This window comes from Lissotriton helveticus, chromosome 1_2 (assembly GCF_964261635.1).
Source record: "Lissotriton helveticus chromosome 1_2, aLisHel1.1, whole genome shotgun sequence".
In the NCBI taxonomy this organism is placed as follows: domain Eukaryota; kingdom Metazoa; phylum Chordata; class Amphibia; order Caudata; family Salamandridae; genus Lissotriton; species Lissotriton helveticus.
The window spans coordinates 335,726,953-335,742,184 of record NC_136058.1 but is presented as its reverse complement, the minus strand read 5'-3'; the positions used below and the strand labels follow the sequence as shown (position 1 = coordinate 335,742,184).

Sequence of the window (15,232 nt, the reverse complement as noted above, 5' to 3'; positions counted from 1 at the left end):
CCACTCCAGTGACAGACCCACTCCAGTGACAGACGCACTACAGTGACAGCCCCACTCCAGTGCAGACCCACTCCAGTGACAACCCCACTCCAGTACAGACCCACTCCAGTGCAGAACCACTCCAGTGACAGACCCACTCCAGTGACAGACGCACTCCAGTGACAGACCCACTCCAGTGACAGACCCACTCCAGTGACAGCCCCACTCCAGTGCAGACCCACTCCAGTGACAGACCCACTCCAGTGACAGCCCCACTCCAGTGACAGACCCACTCCAGTGACAGACCCACTCCAGTGACAGACGCACTCCAGTGACAGACGCACTCCAGTGACAGCCCTACTCCAGTGACAGACCCACTCCAGTGCAGACCCACTCCAGTGACAGCCCCATTCCAGTACAGACCCACTCCAGTGACAGACCCACTCCAGTGACAGCCCACTCCAGTGACAGCCCCACTCAAGTGACAGACCCACTCCAGTGACAGACCCACTCCAGTGACAGACGCACTCCAGTGACAGACGCACTCCAGTGACAGCCCCACTCCAGTGACAGACCCACTCCAGTGACAGCCCTACTCCAGTCCAGACCCACTCCAGTGACAGACCCACTCCAGTACAGACCCACTCCAGTGCAGACCCACTCCAGTGACAGACCCACTCCAGTGACAGCCCCACTCCAGTGACAGACCCACTCCAGTGACAGCCCCTCTCCAGCGACAGCCCCTCTCCAGCGACAGCCCCACTCCAGCGACAGCCCCACTCCAGTGACAGACCCACTCCAGTGACAGCCCCATTCCAGTACAGACCCACTCCAGTGACAGACCCACTCCAGTGACAGCCCACTCCAGTGACAGCCCCATTCCAGTGACTGACCCACTCCAGTGACAGACCCACTCCAGTGACAGACGCACTCCAGTGACAGACGCACTCCAGTGACAGCCCCACTCCAGTGACAGACCCACTCCAGTGACAGCCCTACTCCAGTGCAGACCCACTCCAGTGACAGACCCACTCCAGTGCAGACCCACTCCAGTGCAGACCCACTCCAGTGACAGACCCACTCCAGTGACAGTCCCACTCCAGTGACAGACGCACTCCAGTGACAGACTCACTCCAGTGACAGACCCACTCCAGTGACAGACCCACTCCACTGCAGACCCACTCCAGTGACAGCCCCACTCCAGTGACAGCCCCACTACAGTGACAGCCCCACTCCAGTGACAGACGCACTCCAGTGACAGCCCCACTGCAGTGACAGACCCACTCCAGTGACAGGCCCACTCCAGTGACAGCCCCACTCCAGTGACAGACCCACTCCAGTGACAGCCCCACTCCAGCGACAGCCCCACTCCAGTGCAGACCCACTCCAGCGACAGCCCCACTCCAGTGACAGACCCACTCCAGTGACAGACACTCTCCAGTGACAGAGCCACCCACTCCAGTGACAGACCCACTCCAGTGACAGACGCACTCCAGCGACAGACCCTCTCCAGTGACAGCCCACTCCAGTGCAGACCCACTCCAGTGACAGACCCACTCCAGTGACAGACCCACTCCAGTGCAGACCCACTGCAGCGACAGACCCACTGCAGTGACAGACCCAGTCCAGCGACAGACCCACTCCAGTGACAGACGCACTCCAGTGACAGACGCACTCCAGCGACAGACCCTCTCCAGTGACAGCCCACTCCAGTGCAGCCCCACTCCAGCGACAGACCCACTGCAGTGACAGCCACACTCCAGTGACAGACCCACTCCAGTGACAGACCCACTCCAGTGACAGCCCCACTCCAGTGACAGCCCACTCCAGTGACAGACCCACTCCAGTGACAGACGCACTCCAGTAACAGCCCCACTCCAGTACAGACCCACTCCAGTACAGACCCACTCCAGTGACAGCCCACTCCAGTGACAGACCCACTCCAGTGACAGACCCACTCCAGTGACAGCCCCACTCCAGTGACAGCCCACTCCAGTGACAGCCCACTCCAGTGACAGACCCACTCCAGTGACAGACGCACTCCAGTAACAGCCCCACTCCAGTACAGACCCACTCCAGTGACAGCCCACTCCAGTGACAGCCCCACTCCAGTGACAGACCCACTCCAGTGACAGACACACTCCAGTGACAGACCAACTCCAGTGACAGACGCACTCCAGTGACAGCCCCACTCCAGTGACAGCCCCACTCCAGTGACAGACCCACTCCAGTGACAGACGCACTCCAGTGACAGACCCACTCCAGTGACAGACCCACTCCAGTGACAGCCCGACTCCAGTGCAGACCCACTCCAGTGACAGACCCACTCCAGTGACAGACCCACTCCATTGCAGACCCACTCCAGTGACAGCCCCACTCCAGTGACAGACTCACTCCAGTGACAGACCCACTCCAGTGACAGACCCACTCCATTGCAGACCCACTCCAGTGACAGACCACTCCAGTGACAGACGCACTCCAGTAACAGCCCCACTCCAGTACAGACCCACTCCAGTGACAGCCCACTCCAGTGACAGCCCCACTCCAGTGACAGACCCACTCCAGTGACAGACACACTCCAGTGACAGACACACTCCAGTGACAGCCCCACTCCAGTGACAGCCCCACTCCAGTGACAGACGCACTCCAGTGACAGACCCACTCCAGTGACAGACCCACTCCAGTGACAGCCCGACTCAAGTGCAGACCCACTCCAGTGACAGCCCCACTCCAGTGACAGCCCCACTCCAGTACAGACCCACTCCAGTACAGACCCACTCCAGTGACAGCCCCACGCCAGTGACAGACCCACTCCAGCGACAGCCCCTCTCCAGTGCAGACCCACTCCAGTGCAGACACACTCCAGTGACAGCCCGACTCAAGTGCAGACCCACTCCAGTGACAGACCCACTCCAGTGACAGCCCCACTCCAGTACAGACCCTCTCCAGTGACAGCCCCACTCCAGTGACAGCCCACTCCAGTGACAGACCCACTCCAGTGACAGCCCGACTCAAGTGCAGACCCACTCCAGTGACAGACGCACTCCAGTGACAGCCCCACTCCAGTGACAGCCCCACTCCAGTACAGACCCTCTCCAGTGACAGCCCCACTCCAGTGACAGCCCACTCCAGTGACAGACCCACTCCAGTGACAGCCCGACTCAAGTGCAGACCCACTCCAGTGACAGACCCACTCCAGTGACAGCCCCACTCCAGCGACAGACCCTCTCCAGTGACAGCCCCACTCCAGCGACAGACCCTCTCCAGTGACAGCCCCACTCCAGTGACAGCCCCACTCCAGTGACAGACGCACTGCAGTGACAGCCACTCTCCAGTGACAGCCCTTGCAGGAACCGAGGGGGCCCCAGGCGTGAGATCTGGGGTCCAGGAAATGGAGGATAGATCTCAGCGGTACTTTACAGAAATATATCTGCTATAAAATGGGACATTGCTTTTGTTTGCAGAAATGTGGACACACATTTAATGTTCACAAAAATACTGTCAGAAGTGGGATTCGAACCCACGCCTCCAGAAGAGACTGCGACCTGAACGCAGCGCCTTAGACCACTCGGCCATCCTGACACACGACCACAGGTACCCGTGACTCTATCCGGGCTAAGAAAAGGAATGCTTCTAAAAGGTAAAAGTCACACATTATCCATCAACAAAGACTGTGTTTCTACTTGCAGCTGTAGCTCAGCCCGGGCTCAGAGGGTGCAGCTCCCACAGATCTTGGGAGAGTGAGGTTCAGCCGGGATACAGAGCCGTGGGGTGCGGTGGGTGCAGTCAATCCCCACAGCTGCTGCAAACATTGGCTGCCTCAGATTTCGGGGTCTCATATTCTTCAAACCGAATTTACCGAAAATCAGAAGAGGAAGAACCGAGTTTGAAAGTTTCAAGTTGTTTCCGTTTCCAATCAAACAAGGTGCAAAGAGCTCTGAAAACTTCTATAACTCGAGACTCTTCAGTCCTGGGGCCTCGTCCAAGCTCTGGCGGGGACGGATCTCGGCTGAGCAGCCTCAGGGCGCTGGAAGCATGAAGGGTCAGTCAGCCCCACACCCCCAGCATGCACCTGCCGCCGGCTGACTCAGAGCCGAGGTGTCTCCTAAACTGAGTGGTGAATTTACTAATCATAGCGAAAAGTTAGCTTAATCATAAAAAGTCAGAATATAATTGTATGTTGGGAGTGAGTTGCTGCAGCAGGCTCGGAGCAGGACAACATCGCAAACAGTAATAAACAGAGTGAAAACAATTTTAGAAATACTTTCTGAAGCCGCCTTATAAATGCAATCTCATATGAGGACAGTGCGTCGCGGGACTACTTTGCGCTCCCTTGAGATTTCTTCGAAAGGCACCATGTGGGTTTCCGTAGTGTAGTGGTTATCACGTTCGCCTCACACGCGAAAGGTCCCCGGTTCGAAACCGGGCGGAAACACTTTTTATAAAAAAAAAAATATATACACAGTTTTTGACTTAGACTTCAAAGACTAGTTAAAGAATATATTTACAAAAGAAAGTATCTGTCAACGGCAACTGGCAGGTAACTTCATTTAACTGTCCATATTAAACACTTATTAATATCTGCAGAGCAGAGAGACATAAACACCAATTAATTTGCTGTTCAAAAGACAGCACTGTCTAAAAATCATGCCCTGATCCGAATTTTATTCAATATAGGAGCTAAACGAATTGAAATGTATATGGTCTATACGTGTCCATCCAATCGGACAGAGATCTAGAATAAATGATAGAATGATGTGTTATCAATTCATCTAGTGCCAACAAGCATCTGATGCTGGCAATGAACATCTGAGTGTGTAAAGCGCTGTGACGTAGCAAGGGTGCTCTGGACCCCAGACAACCAAGGTAAACAAGCATTGGAAATGCAATATGTCTCACATTTGTTGGCATTGAAAATGGCAAATTTTTTTTACTTATGTGTTGTGGAGTGTATGTATGTGGTGTGTTGTGGAATTATGTGGGTTGGATTGGATTAGTTAGTTGCGTAATTGTGTGGCATAGGATTATGTGGTGTGGAGTGGATTTGTGTATTGGAATTATGTGGCATGGTGTGCTGTGGAATTATGTGGATGGTAATAATGTGGTATTTTGTGTACTGGAATTATGTTGAGTGGGATTGTGTGTTTTATAGTATAATTATATAGAATGGTATTTTGTGTTGTGGAGTGGTATGTAGTGTAGTTTAATGATGTGGTGTGCTGCTGAGGGCTGCCTTCCATGGCACACAAACGCCTATAAATAATACTTTTAAAATGACATAATACATCATTTAAACGGCCAAACATTAATGCACTTGGTAAGGATATGCCCTCCCCACCTTAATAAAACAAAGAACTCAGTTGTGTTCCTTTTTCTATAGAACTGTTTACAGCATGCTCATTACTTAGCGAGTTATTAACCATCTTAGGGAATTTTGATCAATGTATCACAGAATCCAAGTCTGCGTGATGTGGTTGTTATACAAGCCCTGGACTAATAGTGAAATCATCATCCGTGACCACAGGATCCCAAGTTTTGCAACTCAGCGCTTTCTTTCGCAAAGCTATAACGGTTCAGAAGTAAGCCAGGGACACAGTTCAACTCAGAAGAGCTGGGTGGTCTGAGAGCAAATTTCATAGTTAACAAAATTTCAACTGCTATGACCAATACTTTTTTGAAGTAAAATGTTCATAGAAATCAAGAACTTACCTATAGAAAATTCAAACTACCTGACAAAAGAATGCGCTATATAAATAGGGGTTATAAATGCCAATGTAATCCCACTTTAGCGACATTCCATTTATTTAAGTGTGATTAATATCCCATTTATCTGTAATCAGTTTTTGCAAGTGCCATTATAACCCCACTATGGCGGCACTCAGTTTATTCATGGGCCGTTAAAATCACACTTTAGGGCAGTCAGTTTATCCAAGTGCTATTATCATCCCACTTTATTGGCACTCGGTTTATCGACCTCGGAAGGATGAACGGCAATAGAGAAACCAAGGTGGATTTGAGACAGTGGACTGCATGTTACACACAAACATCACAGCAGGTTCATTCACCCAGTAATTTAGCGCTTTATCCTCATGTTGGAGCGATGCTTTATTGCACTGCCCGTAATTGTTAAGCAAGGCATGCAGTGGTCTAAGTGGGGAAAAAAAATAGGGGAACTGTGGTTGGAGAAGCAGAGGATGGAAATAACCAGAGGATTCGGTCAGTGGGAGGAGTCAACAGAGCAGCCAGAAAGGAATGTATGACGTTACAACGCATGCTTTTACCACGCATGCTGTTACAACGCAGGTTTTACTACGCATACCATTACAACGCATTACACTTGGGGGTGCTGGATAGTGAATAGTTTAATTTACTATTCCAACTCCAGTCCCCGTGGACACTAGGGAAGGTGTTGGATGGTAAATTAAACTTATTCCCTATCCTAGAGCGCCCCCCAGTGTAATGCGTTGTAATGGTATGCGTAGTAAAACCTGCGTTGTAACAGCACTGCGTGGTAAAAGTTGCATTGTAAAGGATGAAAACCGCCAGAAAGAGCACAGCATCCCAATTTTCAGTATTTGTTTGGCATTTCACTGCACAGTTACAGCTTATTACATTATTTAATTCAACCAATGGATACACATGTTTATTTAAAGTTTAGTATGAGATATTGACATTAAAATATTTTCACAAAGTGAGATATGTTTCTAATCACAGAATGTCCCACATACGCTTAAAAGTAGAATCGTAAGCCATTTGTCTGAGTCATGCAGTTTCTGTCATTAGCGATTCTCATCCCTTTTTAAGTCGAGCCTATGGCAGCGCGCATGCGCTGCATAGAAAATCGACCTCTTGGAATCACTTCAACTTCAGTAGAAGGCTGTGAGTGTGGTGCTTACAAGCTATTGGCCTTTGCGTCTGGCTTCAGTACGCAATTGGCCAAAAGCGTGAAGATGTCCCAGCTTTTAGGAAAATGTTCACTCCCAGAGTGTTTTGCTCTCGGGAGCCAGCAGTGGCGCGCAGGGGCTGAGGTTTGGGGCAGGTTTTGATGGCAGCTGCATCAGCTGCATTCCTTACAGCGTATGCGCACCACTCCCGGTCTTGTCGTTTTTTTGTTTGTGTTTTTTGTCTAATCGTATAGTGAACCCCTCCCGCTCCCCCCTCCACTACTTCCCTCAAGCCCGCTTTATTATATCCAAGTCTCTGGCTGTCATACATTATGTGAAGTCGCGGAGCAGCGAGATTTCTTGTTCATTCTTGCCTTCATTCCGTCTTCACCTTTATTTCTCTCTCCCTATTTTGCGGTCTTTTTCTTTGTTTGTATCCCTTTCCTTTCCTCTTACGTTCTCTCTTGGTCTGTCAATCTCAGCAATGCATGCATACTCTCTACTCTTCCCACTTTCCCCCTCCCTCTCGAATTTCTATGCATATGACTATCCCTTTGCTCCTCTCATTGCCTCCACCCCTCTCCTCGTTCTATGGTTCTTCCTCCCCCTTTCTCCACTTCAAGTTCTCCAGCTCACATATTCTCACTCAATCTTCCCCTCCTTTACCCCCTCCGCACCCTTCCTTCGCCCTACCTCCTCCTTAACTTTCAGCAGCACACCCGCCACCTTGGCTGTGCGAGTGAGGGAGAGCTGTTTGACAGCTCTACCTGCCAGTCGCAGTCTCACCCCAGCACTCTCTGAAAGCCCACCCCCTCATTCATTCCCCCTCTCACCCCTCCACAGTGCTGAGGAGGGGAAATTCAATTAAAGCTCTCCAGCCGGGCTACCAATAGAACAGACAGACGCCCTTTGGCTGCCTGGTTCAAGGAGGGACCTGACCTCTGACCTTGCCCCTTGCGAATGTCCTCAACTGAACCTGGCCATCGCGTCACCCGAGAGTGTGCAAAGAACTGAATATGTTTCCATTGCTACTGTACGCATAGCTATACGCATTATCCGCTGTTAATACACTGCCACAAGTAATGCAATTTCTCCTGTTAATGCACTCTTAAATAAATGGAAGTATTTACTGTAAATACACTATCACACAAGGGGCATTACCTGCTGTTAATGCACCATCACACATGGCATTACCTGTTAAGAGTCTGCCACCCAAGAGACATTAATGCCCTGTTCCCCGTTTACAAGAGGAGTGTCCATGCTATGGATCACATCCATAGATGGATGAACCTCAACCACCTCAAACTTAACCCAGGCAAGACCGAACTGATCTTGCCTGGGAAAAGTGAGCTAAGTTGGGGTCCTCATTTCTGGCCTAGCATCATGGGCCAGCCCCCGTGCAAATCTTCCTTTGTGAAAAGCTTGGGAGTCATAATCAGCGCCGACCTCTCTCTTAAGGGTCAAATTGGTGCTGTTGTTTCCGGGGCTTTCTTTCAGCTCCGGAAAATAAAAAAGATTTCCCAATTCCTCACCCACTCAGCCCTGATCCAGGTGGTCATTGCTTTGGTTATGTCCAGATTGGACTTCTCTAATAGCATCTACCTGGGACTTCCTCTTGGCCAACTTAAGAGACTACAACTAGTTCAAAACCAAGCGGCCAGACTGATCCTCAAGCAGCCAAAGTGGCAATCTATCACCCCTGGCCGGGAACAACTGCACTGGCTCCCGGTGGCGCAGAGGGTCATGTTTAAGACGGGCTGCATGGTCTTCAAAGCTCTTCAACATACTGGCCCTAAGTTTATTGAAGGCTTGGTACTCAGGTACACCCCCTCACTTAATCTCCGTTCTGCAAAGAAGGATCTCTTAATTGTTCCTTCCTTTAACAAAAAACGTTCAGGCGGCTGCTGCTTTGACTTTTTAGCCGCCAGCCTCTGAAATACGCTTCCTCTGCCCCTCAGACAGAGCCCTGACGTTCTCACTTTTAGAGATCACTTTAAAACTTGGCTTTTTAGACAGGCCTTCAAATAATGTTTATTCCTAAACCGGCTGTCTATTTTTTCTTTCTTTGTTATGTTCCCGTACCTCAGCGCCATGAAGCCCAAGGGCGTACGTGCGCTTTATAAATATTATTTAACATAACATAACATTCAGTCCCATGGAATACCTTTAATTCCATTAATGCCCTAGGGTAGCCCCAATATCCACCAATGGCCCCAGATTAGAAGCCGCTGCCGCAATAAATATCCAGGGATTGCAGTAATACCACAATTAACGCGTGCCCGGAGGTAGCTCTACCGACACCATTATTGTCTTTAGATCCGATGACAGCAGTAGTGCCCTCATTAAAGCCCTAAACACTGATGACAGCAGTATTGTCATCATTAATGCCCCGGCATTCGGAGGGCATTCCCGGCCATGCCTCCTGGAGGTGTGTCCGAGCGGGCTCCCTTCACCCGCCCTTTACCTCCCCTCTTCTGCTGATCACCACATATTTGCTGGGCACTTCATCGCTCCAGCTGCTAATTTTATGCCCGGCTGCGATGCTGCGTAACCCGAGGCTGGCGTCCCTCGCCACCTCCGGGTGCCAGCGGGCTGGGCTGGTTCCAAGTCGGGGTCCTCCTACACTGGGGCAAAGACACTTCGCAGCGAGGTGGCTTTCTTAACCTCTTCGCCCCTCCAGGCTCCAGGACAGATCCCTGCCTGATGTGCAGAACGTTCTCTCGACCTCCCTGCTGAGCAAACAAGCATTTGCAATGCAATAGGTCTGGCATTTTCGCGAGTTTGAGCTATTGCCATTGCAAATAACAATGCCTTTTATTTTTGTTTTAGTTTTTAAAACATAAATTAAAGACATTATTATTTACAATGCCAATAGATTAAACTTGCCTAAATGCGAGACCTATTGCATTGAAAATGTGTTTTCTACAATAGCAGTTCAAACATAAATGGCAAAATATCCTAGTTTGCAAATGTTTTCCACACAATTAAAGCTCTGCTATATTTACCACATAGTACATCATCCGCTGCATGATCTGACAATTGCAACTAAACAATTGTTTTGAGCTCAAACAGATCAAAAGTTGCTAAAAAATATGACTTGTGTTTGGCGGAGTGGAGGGTCCTTTTCAAAGGTTGACTGGTCACCTATCTCACTGCTGCATTTGTATATTTCACTGGTACTAATAAGGCAAAATCTTAGCAGAGGCTGTTAGTATGTGTAAAAATTTGAAAAATATAAAGTATCAGAAAATGTACTGCATTACGCTGCAGCCTATTATTGCTGCATAATTTAGTCAACATTGCAACTCAGTTTTATCCTCAATTGCTGCATAATTCCAGTGCCCCCAAAGCAGGCAGCAAATGTTAAAAGTGCTTGTGCATGAAGCAGAGAGACAGTGAAGTTTGCAAGCTTAGTTTGGTGTGTGATATAATCCTGCATTGCCAATCTTTGGTGAGTTTCACTACTACTGCTGAAACAAGGCCAATGGAGGCACCAATGGGTGAGGTGGACGGGCCTCAAGGGTCCTGTGACCTCAATGACAGAGCCACTGTTGCTCTAGGGTGTGATGCTTCGTTGGCCTGCCCACAAGACTGGAGGTGAACTATACGAACCTCCTCATCCCTTCCTTCCAAATGTCTCTCAAATGCAGAAACTCCTTCTTGGAAGGAAAGTTAAGATATGGAACTTGATCCCGTTGAAAATCAATATCCTTCCTGCCATGCTCTCCAAAGTGTTCTCCAGTAGCCTGATGGGAACCGTAGCGCATCAAGGTGCATCCAGAAGAAGCACCTTATGAGTGCTACAACACTGATAAGGTGAAACCTGTCAGACAGTGAACACTGGATCCTAAAGTTACTTTGGTTCACTATGATAATAAAACACAATGTGAACTGTGCACTTTAGTAATTAATCTATGTAAAGAGTAGCACACATTATTTTAAATAACATTTTATTGTGGCACACATATTTTCACTGGCATGGCATAGATAAATGTATTAACTTATCACAGTATACTTATAGTAATTGGGACACTGTTATTGTCTGTAAACTACTATTCTTAATTGTATTATTATGTGTACTTTTTTGTGTCAGAACACGTGGTAACAAGCAAAGAACATGACTAAATGCTCATAACAATGTATGAGCGTGAGTAGTGACATCACAGAGCCATCTGCTCTTTGCATTATGATTGAGGGTTACCCTCAGCCCTCCTTCTTGGTGTCAAACATTGAAGGCGGGATCACTGTCAAATAGAGGTGATATAAAAAGGTGCTGAAGTCAGAGTAGGTAGGCTTTATGGGCTAGCAGCCCCCCATACCCACACTCATTATAAGAGATAAAGTACCTCTATTTTCGATTTTGTTTTTAGGATATGGCAATTGTTCTCAGATTTTCCTGTTTTATAATGAAACTCAGTCAATCTCTATGCGCCTGTTAGAAACTGGGTTGGTGGTTGACTGGGGTATGAGCCTTAGTCAAGCAACAACCACAGTCCCAGTCAGGGTAAGAAACAAGCAAACTCTAAATTAAACTGTGCTCACCCTCTAGTAGATTGACGCAGTCCAGTCAGGCTTAACTTACAGGAAATTTGTAAAGTTTTTGTGAAAAACTACGAACAGTAAAACTGTGAAAACACCACACAAAAAGATTCCCCACCAGGTTGGAAAAATAGAGGTTAATTTAATAAATAAAATAAGACCAACACAACAAAAATTCAATTAATAGAACTGGAGATATAGAATTGCAAAATTTTTAGGTAAAATAGTGCCTAGAAGCAAAAGGCGCTATTGGAGATACATGGTCATGCCGGACCTGGACAAAGTATCAAGTTCAGTCTGACCCCTTTGGAGTGGGGGTTGGCTACGGGAACCAAGTTAGTCCCGATGAACAAAGTACCTTAATCCTGGTTACGGAGTGTTGCATGAGTCTGCTACAAATATGAGTCGAGCAGCTGAGGCAATGCGTCAGTTCTGAGATGCAATGAGGCTACGGTGTGAGGTCCTGAAGCATGGTAAGGCATAAAGTGCATTTCCAATACCCCTAAAGACATGTCCAGACTGGAATTTTCCTGTTAAAAGCTGGTGAACAAAGGAGATACAGAAGGATGGTTTGTAATCCTGTGGCCGGGCACACATTATCTTACAGTCAAGTTTACTATGCCTACCCTTGCCGCTCTGAGTGGTGGGAGCAAACCTATCTAGACAGAAAGGTATGTGATAATAAAAACGGTCTATTCATTATCACAGCAAAACTCAACCTTGGAGAAATATGTAAACAGGGGACGCTTTGGCAGCTGGTTTGTGGTGAAGCAGACACAAAATGAGACAGAAGTTAGTATCGATCATTGCTCAAAATGGCGCAGCAAATGCAAACTTAAATCGTGCAGTGCATATAGAATTTGGCAAAAGCATTTTTCCAGTCCAATACCCCCTATCGTGCCACATAGCTCACAAAGTCACACTTAAGCTCCCATTGTGTGGCTGGCTAGGGGAAATACACAAAGCTTAGTTGTTACCCGTCCAGAAGTGATTAAAGACAGTCAGCAAGCACCGAATGGATAGAGTAAGAAAATGCCAACTTTCTAAAAGTGAGGTTTTCAGAATTGCATTTTAAAATATGATTTTGCCATAAGCTTGGATTTTAAATTGTGATTCCAGTGGCACCAGGCTTGAAGAGTTTATTATCTCTTCCCAAGTGGGAGTCAGACTTATAAATTGTAATAAGGTAAACCAAATATTATCCTGTAGGAGAGTTAGGCCTTGCAGTAGTGAAAATTGAATTTGAAAGTTTTTCACTACCAGGACCTGTAAAATGTTAAAGTATATGTCCTGTCCTTTAAATACAGTGCACACTGCCCTCTGGGTTGTCCGGGGTCTGCCATAGGGGTGATTTATGTATTTAAAGGGAAGGTTTGCGTCTGGCAGAGGTTTATCTTGCCAGGTCAAAATGGCATTGTAAACTGCATGCACAGGCTCTGAAACGGCAGGTGTGAGCCATGGTTAAGGGCTACTTAAGTGGGTGGCACATTGAGTGCTGTAAGCCCACTAGTAGCATTTAATGTACAGGCCCTAGGCACATGTAGTGCACTTTACTAGGGACTTATAAGTAAATTAAATATGCCAATTGGGGATAGATTGCCACGTTTAGGGGAGATAGCACAAGCTTTTAGCACATGCTTAGGCCAACAAAAAGGAGATCATGAAAGGTGAAAGAGGAAGGCAAAATGTTGGGGGTGAGCCCACCCACCCTAAGGCTGCCAGGTTGAACAGTGCGTCTAAGGGGCTATGGCACTCCTCTGACTTTCGAGGTCCTTATGCAGCTGGAAGTACATTTACCTATGTATAGCGTGAAAAGTTGATTGGATGTTGCAGTCCTTTTGAAGCCCTGCCAAAAACCCAATGCAGTTGAATGAATGTAATGTATGGAAGTGAGGTAGGATAGAAGTTTTGATAATAACTTTATTGTGAAACATGTTAGGTAAAATAGGGCACGCAATGATATTGTAAAATAAAAGAAATGAAGTAATAACATTTATGGACAAAAGAAAAGTAATGCCCTCTGTGAGGCTCGAACTCACGACCTTCAGATTATGAGACTGACGCGCTGCCTACTGCGCTAAGAAGGCTCTGGTGAACGAGGCGCACAGCTTTCTTATGAACTGTGCCAGCGATGTTGCCACATACATGATATATTTGATGTGCCTTCAGATGACGCCGCTATAATCTGTCTCTATCAGTAGTAATGAATTCATCATGAAAGTATTTGTAAACATGTTGTGTGAATTGCAATGAGAAATAATGCAAGGATGGTGTTGTGAGCGTGCTCTTTCTCGCCCGCACATCATCAACAAAGGGAGAGGAGAAGCCGCTTCCCACGAGGCGCGAGACCCTCAAGCCGTTGCAGCTTCCTCTGTCTGCAGCAGGGGGAGCAGCGAGTCCCACCCCACGAGGCGTGAGATCCTCAGGTGACCTTGGAGATGATCTTGAGGTGTGAGTGCATTGCTCTCTGTTCCCAGTAGGGAGAGGGGCTCACAGGGGCAGAATCGAGGCAGAGTTTATCTTCTCCCATTCGCTAGTTAAAGACCCACATCACGTGACTATGAGACACAGCGCTCTATGGCTTGGAACCACGCCTGGTTTCTTTCTAACCTGAGCTCTGTTTGTCCCTCTTCATTTGACCCTTTCTTCCATTCGGTGTTTGTTTCTTCAGACTCCGCCTAGGATCACTTCAGCTCTCGAGAGCGAATCTCGCGTTTCATTTCATTGCAGGATTTCTGGCTAGTACATAAAATACGAAATATGTACCTCTGGCTCGGACAGTGTTTGTATAAAAAATTCACACACCTATCTCTCAGCGGTTCCATAGTGTAGTGGTTATCACGTCTGCTTTACACGCAGAAGGTCCTGGGTTCGATCCCCATGGAACCACTTTTATTTGAAGAATGATTCCATAAACCACCCTCGCCTATCGTTTTTAGGCGCCAGGCCAGCTAGGGTTTGCAGGGCTCCATGAGAGTGTTTTTTATCGCTATCGTCCTTCTCCACCAGCTCATTCTTTAATTACTTATCAAGTTATGGTTTATTCCACTTTGCTGAATCAATAAGCGCAGCTTTCAATCTAGCGTTGGCAAAGCCAATAGGCCCGTCTAGCCGAGGCAAACCGGTCCCGTTGTTATTTTTATCACAAGCACGAGCCAAAAGATTTACGAGAAAAAGAAAAAAATATATACTGCTCCTGCTCATATGGCCACCTACTTTCAATGGAAACATATAAAAAAAAAATATAACATGATTTTAATAGACCCATACATGTACTTCGTAGCAGACTCAGTGAACTTAGAACAGGTAAAAAAAACGTTTTTTCAGTTTTAAGGCATATTGCAAGAGAATATTATTCATATTTACGTAATGAAAAAGCTTTGTTGTGTTTGAATTACTTCAATATGGAGACGTAGGTTGATTTATTTATTTAATTTTATTTATTTATCAATTTATTTATTTCTTTACATAAGAACCAGTTGCAAAACATAAGGATTTAGGATTACATGCGTTACATAAAAGATACAAACAGAAACAATTGCAAATCTACAAGATGTAAAGTCACACAAGGAAGAGATACAAACAGAAAGAAACATTGCAAATGTACAAGTAGTAAAGTCACTCAAGGAAGAGATACAAATGGATATACTCTAAGAGTCACATAGAAATAGTAGAGAGTACAAAGGTTTACTGCATATACTCAGGCGCGCAACACCCATTGGACTCACCGGGCTTCAGTCCCCCCCCACCCCCCCCACCCCCGTCGTGTGTGGCAGCCCGGGATGAGACAGATCCCGGACACACACAGAGCCGCACCCGAACGTTTCACA

General features: G+C 47.3%; 4 non-coding genes across 4 annotated transcripts; 2 read left to right on the top strand and 2 right to left on the bottom strand.

The window, feature by feature from the left end:
- Positions 1–3,478: 3,478 nt before the first annotated feature.
- Positions 3,479–3,561, bottom strand: TRNAL-CAG (transfer RNA leucine (anticodon CAG)). The gene has a single exon. It is a non-coding gene; the product is annotated as a tRNA-Leu (tRNA).
- A 780-nt stretch (positions 3,562–4,341) lies between these two features.
- Positions 4,342–4,414, top strand: TRNAV-CAC (transfer RNA valine (anticodon CAC)). The gene has a single exon. It is a non-coding gene; the product is annotated as a tRNA-Val (tRNA).
- Positions 4,415–13,416: 9,002 nt separating this feature from the next.
- Positions 13,417–13,489, bottom strand: TRNAM-CAU (transfer RNA methionine (anticodon CAU)). Its single transcript has one exon. It is a non-coding gene; the product is annotated as a tRNA-Met (tRNA).
- A 730-nt stretch (positions 13,490–14,219) lies between these two features.
- TRNAV-UAC (transfer RNA valine (anticodon UAC)) lies at positions 14,220–14,291 on the top strand. Its single transcript has one exon. It is a non-coding gene; the product is annotated as a tRNA-Val (tRNA).
- Positions 14,292–15,232: the final 941 nt, after the last annotated feature.